The 11,856-nt window shown below is 42.6% G+C and overlaps 1 pseudogene; it reads left to right on the forward strand.

The window, feature by feature from the left end:
- On the forward strand, nucleotides 1-3,612 carry LOC112647561 (phosphate carrier protein, mitochondrial-like; annotated as a pseudogene).
- The last annotated feature ends 8,244 nt before the right edge of the window (nucleotides 3,613-11,856 follow it).

The following is an 11,856-nucleotide window of genomic DNA, read 5'->3' on the forward strand; positions in this document are numbered from 1 at the left end:
ATGGAGATGCCCATTGTCCTAAGTGGACACAATTCGGTGAGGACTCCAGAAAGGCAACAGTGCATGGCGACTCTCCGCCCCCTGGTCCAACTCCTTATCTATTTGTTCGCCTATTCCTGTGTCTACTCCTGTTTGTACTTGTTGATTTATTTCTTTAGCATCTTTGTAGAGCATTAGGCAGCTGGGCTGGACAGAAGCCACCTGGGCAGGCGAGGCCTTACCTACCGTTCAAGGTGAGACCTGGGGACCCCTGCCGTGGGCTGGGGAGGGCGGAGGGGCGGGGCTCCTGCCGGTCCCATTAGTCCGTTGGGCCGAAGAGGTGAAGGGTGGGGCGGAGGGCGGTCCTGGGGGGGGTGAGGGGCAGGGGGTGCTCCTCCCCGACCTCCCGGAGCCAGCCTCGGGCCGCCACAGGGCCGCCGGTCGAGCTCTGCAGAAACCCCGACGGACACCGGCTGCGCGGGTCGCTCCCACCGGCCGTTGGGTTGTCAGGCGCGCGGGGGAAGCTCACGCCGACGCGCACCTGCCCTGCGGCCCCTGCAGAGGCAAGAGCTCGGGTGAGGGACGTGTGTGTCCGGCCGAGCACGCTCGTGCGCGACGCCGCGGGTTACCGAGAAGCGCGGGCCGGCTCCCCGGCAGGCCCTGGGCGGGGCCGCCACGGAGGAGCAGAGCTACGAGCACGAGCACGGCTCCACGAGGCAGGCTGAGCTGCGGGCTGACGCACACGGCCGTCGTGCGCCTGCACCTGGGCAAGGGCCGCGTGCAGGTGGACGCCGGCAGGTACAGGGGCAGCGGCAGCGGCGTCGGGGTGACGGTGCGCGACGACGGGCTGCGCGGCCTGGCCCCAGGCTGGGCCCCGACCCTGCAGGGCCTGTGCAAGTTCGGCCTCTACTAGGGCTTCAAGACTCGCTCCGCCGAGCTCCTGGGCCCCGAGGCGGCGCACGCGTGGAGGACCAGCCTGTGCCCGGCGGCGTCGGCCAGCGCCGAGTCCTTCCCCGACGTGGCGCCGGCCCCCGTGGGGGCAGTGAAGGTGCGCATCCAGACGCGGCCGCTGCGCCGCGATGAAGTCCGCCTGCTTGGAGCGCACGGCGGAGGCGCCCGACGCGCGCGTGGTCCCGCAGCCGCAGCACCGGTGCACCAAGGCCGAGCAGCTCACCGCCACCTTCGTGGCCGCCTACGTCGCCGGCACCTTCTGCGCCGTTGTGTCCCCCGGCCGACTCCGTCGTGTCCGTCCTGCACAAGGAGAAGGCAGCACGGCCTTCGGAGTGCTGCACACACCGGGCTGCGCGCGCGTGTGGAAGCGCCTGCTCGCCCGCATCCTCGTGATCGGCGCCCCGACTGCGTGCAGTGGTGCATCTGGGACTCGGTCAAGGTCCACTTCAAGCTGCCTCGGCCTCCGGCCCCCCAAGCGCCCCCAGACCAGGAGCAGCAGGAGTAGGAGTGGGTTTGTCAACGCCTGGGGCCACCCTTGGCCCGAGAGCCCATCCACTGGGGGATTGTGTCCAGGCAGCAGTGCCAGCGCGTAACGTTTTGTTTTCTGATTTGGGAGAGGTGACAAGATGTAGTCCAAGTTCTCTTTAAAAGGGCCGATTCCTTCCCCTTTTTGGCAATCCTAGGCAATTGCAGCCGTTTCCTTTAGGAACCCGAACCATTATCTTTGGGGAGTCTGCACAGCTGCTTTAACTCACTAGCTCTCCAGCTACTGTAAGGAGAGCATTCTTAACGGGAAGTAATGTTAGGTAATTTAGGGCCTCTAGGTTGTTTCTCCTCTGATGCACCGTTCGGTGGAGATTCCTGAATAGCCCACTAATGAGGTCTTAAGGTCAGCACAACTATATGGGGCTGACAACAAAGTAAAATTCCGCTGCAAGTTATACACCCCAATAGAAATCGTGCACCTATTGAATAGATAAAGGACTCATTCTGTGCTTCCTGTTCGTGTTCATTACAAGTAAAAATTATTAAAAGTTAAACTGTGGCTTCTATTGCCTGATAACTTAGACTGAATTCACTATTTTCAAAGAGACATGACATGAGAAGATCTGCATTTTCTCATTTTGCTTTGTCCAATTCTGTTCCTGATGTTGCTGATTAGAACGTAGTTCTCTCCAGGAAGTTCTACAATTGGATCAATGTGGAAATCCAAAATGAGATGAAGGGCAGGCTCTGGAAATAAATATGTAAAGAAAAGCCTCTGTTCTCTAAAAATTTCTTTTGTACAACTCAGCTTTCAACAACCACACATCCAAAGAAGATCATACCACCCTGACGTTTAAAAACACACACATGAAACCCTGCAATTCCAGTTTTTTGTTGAATGTTGAAGTGTGCTTTTGGTGACTTTGGGAGGAAAATCTCACTTTTAATGTCACAAATGCCATTAATTTAATGTGGTGCATGTTGCCATGATCTCTTACGATGGTTGAAGTTCATAAAATTTACTGAATTATAAGGCACATTCTCAGTTTTCTGTATCCTTCATATCGCTCATTGGGAAAATTATAAAATTAGTGAGACTCTGAATTAGAGATGTTTGTAGAATGTAAGCAATAAACTTCAGTGTGATAGTTGCTGTAATTTACCACACTGTTACTTGATTGCCTTAACTTGTGTTAAAGATGGCAAACTTTTTAACTATGTAATAAGAGTAAATTTAAATTGTTCAGTGGTTAACAGAAGTTAAAAAGTGCCTAAAGTTAACTAAGTTTTTTTGAACTGTCTTGATTGGATAATAAAGAACTTGGAGGAAAAAATCAGAACTTGTGAATGAGCTAGAATCAAATTTATATTTAATGCTTCTGTTTTGTTTATTATTGGGGAAGAGGATGGGAAGGATACTATGTATTATTAAGACACTGACTTTCCTTAGGCAGTTGGTGTCTAGTGTCCAGGTTTTTGAAAAAGGAAGTTCTCAAAGAAGTTAGAATGATAAATTTCATGGCACTAAATTGTGCAGGTTCTTTCCTGGAAAATTTTAAGATAAATATATTTCTGTCTACTGTTGCCTTATGAAATGTAGGAAATTTCTTTGGTCAATACTTTAGTAAGTAAAGTTCTTTCTTTTCTTTTTTTTTTTTTAAGATTTTATTTATTTATTCATAGAGACACAGAGAGAGAGTGAGGGGCAGAGACACAGGCAGAGGGAGAAGCAGGCTCCATGCAGGGAGCCAGACATGGGACTCGATCCAGCGTCCCTAGGATCAAACCCTGGGCTGCAGGCGGCGCTAAACCGCTGCACCACCGGGGCTGCCCAGTAAAGTTCTTTCTATCCGTACTGTAATTTAGGGATTTGCTGCAAAATCTTGGAGTTTCAGGATATCACTTGTTCTGCTCTGTCGTATTTCATGATTGTTCTATTGAGAATACGAGATAATTTCTGTAATATACACTGTATGCTTAGAGAGTTATAATCTAAGGAGAACTCTTTGGCATGATTCTATCATGGACATGGTCAAGGAAAATTACTTCGTTTGGGTTAGCAGTTTTTCTATTCAGTTCCTAGATTTCTGTTCACCTTTTTCTGTTGCTGGTTTACAAATGTCTGATTAAATAGGAGCCACGGTAGCTAACAATAAAGAATAAAAATTTAAGTAAGGTTAATAAATAAAGGTTAACAAACAAATATGTTTAAGTAAGATTAATAAAAGTTAATTAAGTAATTTAATGACTCTTACATTCAAAGTCATTGGGGATTTTTTTCCTAGTTACTATTACTTTGGTACAACTTAAACTTCTTCTCAGTGTTTTGCTTTGTCTATAATTACCAGTCTGAAATTACATGAATCTGTTAGAATTAGAAAAGCCATAGTATATGTCTGTGAGTCATTTTTTTTAAGATTCATGTATTCGCCCAAGAGAGAGAGCATGAGCATGCACACACACAAGCAGAGGTGGAGGGCATGGGGGTGGGAAGGGGCAGAGGGAGAGGGAGAGACTCAAAGCAGACTCCTCACTGAGAGTGGAGCCCGCTGAGGGGCTGGATCCCCTGACCCATAAGACCATGACCTGAGCCAAAACCAACAGTCAAATAAATATTCAACAGACTGAGCCACCCAGGCTCCCCGGTATTGTGAGACATCTTTTATATGCATTTTCTCATAATCTCGATCCTTGAAGTTAGTACGTTTTATATATAAAGAAACTGAGACTCAGAAGCTAGGTAACTTTCTCAACATGATATAGCTAATAAGTGATAATAGTCTGAATCAGAGTCCACACTTTCTTCATTACTCAAGCTCAGCACCATGATACAACCAATAATTATCCTTTTCATAAACTCCTTTTTATAGTACCTCAAAAAATATTTTTAAAATTTCTATTTGTAAAAAAAGATTTCTATTTGTATATATTATAAAACTTTCCTAATTTTGCACTAATGGAAAGTTTGTGTTTCAGTTGTGAAAAACCTATGGATAATTGCTTAGAAGTAATCAAACTGCTACATACTTAAATATATTTAACTTAATATTTAATTTTTTTTTCATATCAGGTCAGTGCCTCAGTCCTAATTTGAAGGGACTGATGGTCATAAAAAACATTAGTCTTTTTTTTTTTTTTTGTAATTTGCGGTACTGCAGTTTCAAGGCTTTATTTCACCACATTTTCTAATTCTTTAATCTTTAGTTCCTACAGCTAAAAAAAGCTTGTTTAGGCTATTTATCTTTTCCCCCAGGTGGTGATAAAAGTAGCTTTTTCAAGTATATGAAATTAATTTTGTGATAGGAAGCTGTAAGCTCATCCATTGATCTGTCCTTTGAGAAGTGAATAAAGAGAGTAGATAAAATCTTAAAAAACAAAGCCATATTTACATGTTTAACCACAATTATAAAGATTGGAAAGAATCAAGGTATTAATGTTATGAGTATTTTTCCTTGCTTTATAAGTGTGTCTTTAGAAAGCATTTCTTTTGAGCCTTTCAAAGCAAGAATAATCACTGAAGTCAGATCACATTTTGATAGGCAGCCATTCAATTATAGTATGCTTGTGCTATGTGCTCTTAAAGATCTTTTTTTTTTTAATCTTGAGCAAAGAACTATTTGAAAGGGAGTTTATTTATTTATCTATCTGTCTATCTATTTTAAGTAGGCTCCACACTGGGTGTGTACTTAACTTACCACCCTGAGTTCAAGACCTGAGCTAAGATCAGGAGTTTGATGCTTAATCGACTGAGCCACCCAGACACCCCTGAAAGGGAATTTACATTTTAATATTATTTTGAAAGCTTTGTCTTGTTTTGTCTTTTCTTTTTTTAAAAGATATTATTTATTTATTTTTTAGAAAGAGCATGAGCAGAGGGAGGAGCAGAGGGAGAGAGACAAGCAGACTCTGCACGGAGTATGGAGCCCAACTCAGGGCTCAATTTCACAACCCCAAAATCATCACCTGAGCCAAAATCAAGAGTCGGATGGTCAACTGACTGAGCCACCCATGCACCCCCATCTTTTTCTGAATGCCATTTTTGAGCAGGTGGATAAGTAGGGAAAGCTTTAACAATGTAATTATAACTGAAATTTGTATGTATGTGTGTCCATTTTAATTCATGTATTTTGAGACCTTCAGTGATTAGAGTATCTAATTTTACAGGCAGTTTGGGAATTCTGCCCATACCCAGTCTATAACACTATTGATCAACACCTGTCATATACCAAGTGGTATGCTAGGCAGAAGGATTTTTGTGATGAGCATAATTCATGGTCACTGCCCTTGTGAAGCTTACAGTCTAGTAGGAAAAATAATTTACAGTTTTGCAAAGTGCTGCAAAGAAGTACAGGGTGTTACAGAAGTAAGTTTGAACGTGTAAGTCATGTTTGAGATGAGACCTGGAGGCTAAGTAGGAGTTAGACTGGCAAAGAGAAGATAGATGGCAGTGGACACAGTATGTGCACCTGTCCTGGAGAGAGGAACTGAGAGAGGTTCATTCTACATGAAGGCTTCCATTTGTAGAGGGGCTGGTATGAAATGAAGTAGGAAAGGTAAACAGAAAGAGGGTCACTCCCAGCTTTGTAGTTCATGTTTTAAAAAATGGGACTTCTTTGAGTGTTCATATGGCCATTGGAAAAACCATGAAGGGCTATGAGCATAGAATGACCCTCAGGCTGCTATGTGGAAAGAAATGGAATAGAGGGAGAAGAGATTAGTTAAAATGTTGCTGTAATCCAGGCGAGAGAGAATTTATCAAAGCCTGGACTAGGATGGTGACAAAGGGGATGTTAAAATATCATGAGGAGCCAAAAGGTAGAAACAACCCAAATGTCCATTGATGGATAAATGGATGGATAAATTGTGGTATAGACATACAATGGAATATTATTCAACCATAAAAAGGAACAAAATATTGATATATGCTACAATTTAGATGAGCCTCAAAGACCTTAAGCTAACTGAAAAAGCCAGTCACAAAAGGTCACATGTTATAAGATTTCTATAATACATCAGAATAGGCAAGTCCATAGACATAGACAGCAGATTGGTGGTTACCATGGGTTGGGGTGCAGGGAATGGGAAGTGAGTGATTACTTGATGGATATGAAGTATTTTTCTCAGGTGATAAAACGTTTTGAAATCAGGGAGAGGTGGTGGTTGAATCACCTTGTGAACACATGGCACTTAATTGTACACTTAAGATGATTGTGTGTTAAATTAATTTCACCTCAATAAAGATATTGTGAGATGTTTTATTCATAGGAGCCCCAAAGTGGAAAAAACCCAAATATCCATCAACCAATGAGTGGATTAAAAATGTTGCATATCCATACAAAGGATGGTTTTCACCATAAAAAGGAATAAAATACTATTTGACATAATAAAACACATGCTACAACATGGATGAACCTTGAAATCATTATGCTAAGTGAAAGGAGCCAGACACAGTCAAATATTGTATGATTTCACTTACATAAAATGTCCAGAATAGGCAAACCATAGAAAGTAGATTAGTGGCTGCCAGGGGCTGGTGTGGGGTTGGAGGGATGGGAGGGAAGAATGGGGTTGGAAGGATGGGAGGGAAGAATGGGGAGTGACCGCTAATGTGTACAAAGGTTTCTTTTTGAAGTGATGAAAGTGTTGTGGAATTAGTGATGATGACTGCACAATTTTGTGAATATACTAAAAACAATGATTTATCTTAAAAAGGTGAATTTTATGGTATGTGAATTATATCTCAATAGAGCTGTTGTAAAAAATGTCTTGAGACTGTTAAATACACTTCAAATATCTTTTCTTTCCCTGAGATACAGTCCTTACTTCTGTCTTTCTCAATCAAGTTAAGACTCTGGCTGCAAAGATGGTAACTAGATTTAATGTGGTGATCATTTCACAGTGTATGCAAATATCGAATCATTATGTTGTACACCTGAAATTAATATGATGTTATATGTCAATTATACCTCAAGTGAAACAATAAGAAACCTAGTGTTTAAAAAAAAAAAAGACTAAAGCTGCAAAAGTATACTACTAGCTGTCATTGTCACATTAAATTCCATACAAATGAAGAGGGAGAAATCTATCACGTTGTAAAGGCTGGAAATTGCCTCTAAGGAATGAATGATATCTTAGTCTCTTAGTGATGCAGAGAACATTCATTTTGGAGAATCACCTCACAATGTGAGTTGAGCCACCAACAATTGCGTCCTTTATTGTAAGAAAGAAAGAGGAGCAGATGAATTTTGAGAAAAGCAGATGTGCATATAATGTACAAGAAAACCTCAGTTAACCCAAATGTTCAAGAATTGGTGGTTTTATTAACTACAAGGTAACCAGAAATTTTTTTTTTATCTTCTATTCTTGATGAATTTTTGTCTATACGCTTGATGACTTCTCTTTTATAATATAGTGAATATGATTAACAATCAGAGGTTTGGAAAGCAGGACCCCTGAGTGGCTCAGCGGTTGGGCATCTACCTTTGGCCCGGGGTGTGATCCTGGGGTCCCAGGTTCAGGTCCCGCATAGGGCTCCCTGCGTGGAGCCTGCTTCTCCCTCTGCCTGTGTCTCTGCCTCTCTCTGTGTGTCTCATGAATAAATAAATAAAATCTTTTTTTTTTTAAAAGAGGTTTGGAAAGCCTCTTGGCTATCGGTTATGAAACTCAACGCTTATTGTCTAGCCATAGAAGGTGTAGGGGTTTTGGATGGATGCACACTGACCCTATACATAAGTGGATACGGATGTATGTGTGCGTTTAATCCCCAGGTCTACTTTGAAATCTTGTCATTTGCCTCTTTGCTAAAGCATAGTGAAGGGGAAAATCTGGTTTACTTTAAGATTACTTATTGAGTGTCTACTATATGATATTACTTCTATTCTGCTAGGTATTTCTACGTTATCTTAGTGTGTTTTAGTTATCTTTGTGTTCTATTAGGTTGTTTCCAAAACTGGTGATTTCATATGCAAACTACATGTAGTCCCGTGAGTTACGACAGGGCTCACAATGGTAGGCTGTACCTAAGAAAATGATATCCCTCAGTTATTATATGTTTAATATATGTCAGTGCATCTTGCTCTCCCGCCACAAAGACATAATACATGCTTTTGGAAAATACTAGTAAAATTTGGTATTCTGGAAAGAGATTCGGTGGGTTGAAAGCACTCTGCCCCTTCGTAAGGCTGGTAATTCACATTCGCGTAATTGTTAGTGTTCAGACATGAATCCGAGCTGCTGACAGGGCGATTGTCCGTTTGTAAGAGGATGGACAGAAACCTGGCAGGGAGCCCCAGTCCTTTCATCTCCATTAACGTCCGCACTAGGACTGCAGTTACATCTTACTCCCGGACACAGGATTTGTCGCTGCAGTCATTGTCTTAGGCCTCCACGTCAACCATCAACCCCGACCCTTACCAGAAATATAAAGCTTTTTTGTTGTGCTAAATCAGCACCATTCATTTGATTCATCTGTTGTGTTTGGAAACTTTTGTTCTCTTGGATCATCACCTGTGTCTGATACACGGTGTTACTAATATTTATAGCAACAATTCACTCGGCCAGGTATTATGGTACATAAAAGTATCATGTATTTACAACCAACCACCCTGTGAGGTAGGTATTTGTAGAAGTTTAGGTGTTTTTTTGTTGTTGTTTTGTTTTTACTGCAAGCAACACAAAACCCAATACACCACAGGTTAGACAATAAAAGACATTTATTATTAACGAGAAATCTGGAGATAGGTAAACCAAGTTCGGTTCAATAAAGGAGTGTTGCTCCAAGAACCTAAGCTCTTTCGGTCTGTCCACTCTGCCACCTTTAATGTGTCGATGATATTGCCCCTCGTTTTGAAGATATGGCTGCTGTAACACCAACCACCATGTCTCAGCAACAGCATCCAACTCAGGAAGCAAGAGGGGCAAAGGCAGCCCTCTTTCTCTTCTTTGTCTCTCTTATCAGGAAAATCTTTCTCAGAAGCTTCTGCCAGATTTCCCCTTTGGCCTCAATGGTCAGAATTAGGTCACTTGCTTTCCTGTGGACCCTGAAAACGGATCACCAGTAACAGCAATGGATGGCTTAGGTCAATGCAATGCACCTGCTGGGATTAGCCCCCCTGGGAGCCAAACAAACACCAGGATTTGTTGTTGTCACTGCTGTTAGCAAGGAAGAAGAGTGAACCAGCTCTTGGGCAAGCAAGCCTGGGCAAGCAAGCCCTGCCCTTATATCCTACCCTATTTCACAGACAAGAAAACGGAGGCTCAGAGAGATCAAGTGAGGTGAAACCATAGTGTCAAAACGAGGATTCACACCAGGGCTGTCTGCCCCCACAGCAGTTTGCTGTCACATTACTTGCTTTAGCTTGGAACTTGCTATGAGGCAGAGCTACTATAGATCATATCGAAAGAGATTTATTACTGAAAATGTCAGAAAAACCGCTTTTGAACAGTGACTAAATCATAATGAAGTCTCAAAGCCAGGAAGCTTTGGACAAGGGCAATCCGTGGATAATGAGATATGATTAAGTATAAATTCTGCTGTCAGGCCCTGAAAAAGAGAAAGTAGGTGAGAAAACACACACAGAGAAACACCTCAAAAGAAAGCAAATGTTTATAATCCTGTTTTGCTGGCATCCTCAGTCTTTTCATTGAACTACCCTTTTCCCCCTGTTGACTTTTCCAGAAATGGCTGATTTCCTTCAAATGCTGCATACTGGAAGAATCCAAAGGATTCATCAGACAAACAAATTTCAAAGTGCCACTACCAATTTTTTTCCTTAAGAAATGCATCAAGCATCTGATTTGCTCCTGATAAATTCTCTGTAAGTAGCATTATAATTAAGCACACACAAAACCGTTCTGTGTTTCCAAGAATACAGCTGGGCTGGCACTGAATCGGCGATAGCGCATGGGCAGCGATCGGGAGGGTTCCATTGCATCTCAACTACCATGTACCTTCTTTGTGTGGGGACCAAGCCGTCCCCCCTCCCTGCCCCAACACCCTCTGAATCGCAGGCCATTGCCCATTCACTCCGTGTCTGTCACTAAGCTGGTTTATTGGGCACCTTCACTGAGCCTTGAAGCTGGCTGTCCTGCTTCCAAGCCCTGGTCAGAAAAACATGCCAGGGAACCGAAATGGTGCACCTCTCCCAGCATGACTCCCTGCCACCCCCAGACTGGTAGACTCGGCTCATGAAAATGAAACAATGGTATGCAGCAAAACTGGGGAAAGAGAGCAACAGTGAGGGGTTGGGGATGGGGGGCAGGAAAGGGCTGAGTGAGTGATGAGACCAAGCTCCCAAACCTGGCTTCACCAGTGTTGGCTTGTGTGGCTTTGGCCAGTTACCTCACCTTCTGCTCCCCAAGTCTCGGTTTCCTCATGGGTAAAATGGGGAACCACAGCACCTACCTGGAAGACTGTGAGAATTAGCAATAAATTATATAAAACATATGGTATAAAATAAAAGCTCACCATATTATTATTATATTATTACTACCAGCTCCTTAGTAAACACTGAAGTCTGTTAGCAGAGAGAAAATTAGCCTGTATTGTTATTGTTCTTATGCTTGTTCTTGGATATATACAAGATATATTTGCTTTAATTTTTAATGCATCATAAAGTACATAACCCTTTGTGGGAAATGCAGTAGATAGGAAAATGAAAAGCAAGTAGCCTGGGGGTGTTGTGTGTATAAAAGCCAATAGTGGCAACCCCATCTCTCCCTGGCTTCTATGCAAACAGTTTCCTTTACAAATGTGTTTTTGGTATGCAAATCACTCTATGCAGATTTCTGTGTGCAAAATACAGCATAGAAAAATGGCCCTCTTGCCAAAGAAGATAGGAGATGTTGGCTGCTGTCAAATGAATTAGCAGCAAATTTTAGATTTCTTTTCCTACTGCTCTTTCTAACAATGGATGGGGTGAGTGTATTTTTTGGCACATTAAACAGAACTATTTTGGCTTTAGATTGTGTGTTCTCGTGACAAAAGTGCGCTTATTGAAGCCTGTAACTACTTTTTGAAGCTATAACAATGTTTAGTGGTATTTAATTTAGCATTTCACAACAGCGTGCCACCTCCAGTTAGGAAAAGCGCTTGTTCTAAAGTCACAGATGGCTTCCCAGCTCAGGTTAGGCTGCTGGTCAACCTTACTGCCGACTTTTCTGTGAAGACTTGTGCTTACTAACAGATTTAAGTTTATGTTTTGGAAATGTCTTTCCTCATAATTAAGGTATGTCTTAAGGAAAGGAATATATTTAATATTAAAATCCTCCTTTGCTAAGGACAGGAACATGGGAAGCTAGCGCTGATTTCACAGGGCAGTGTTTTACCATCTAGGCAGGTAACACATCTTTTTCCTGGTGTTCCTTACTTTTTTCAAAGTCTTTTCCTTTTCTTTTAAAAGTCTTTTTCCGTTGGCTCCTCCTGTAAGGCAAAACTTGGTG

The sequence above is a fragment of the Canis lupus genome, chromosome 5, assembly GCF_003254725.2.
Source record: "Canis lupus dingo isolate Sandy chromosome 5, ASM325472v2, whole genome shotgun sequence".
Taxonomy (NCBI): domain Eukaryota; kingdom Metazoa; phylum Chordata; class Mammalia; order Carnivora; family Canidae; genus Canis; species Canis lupus.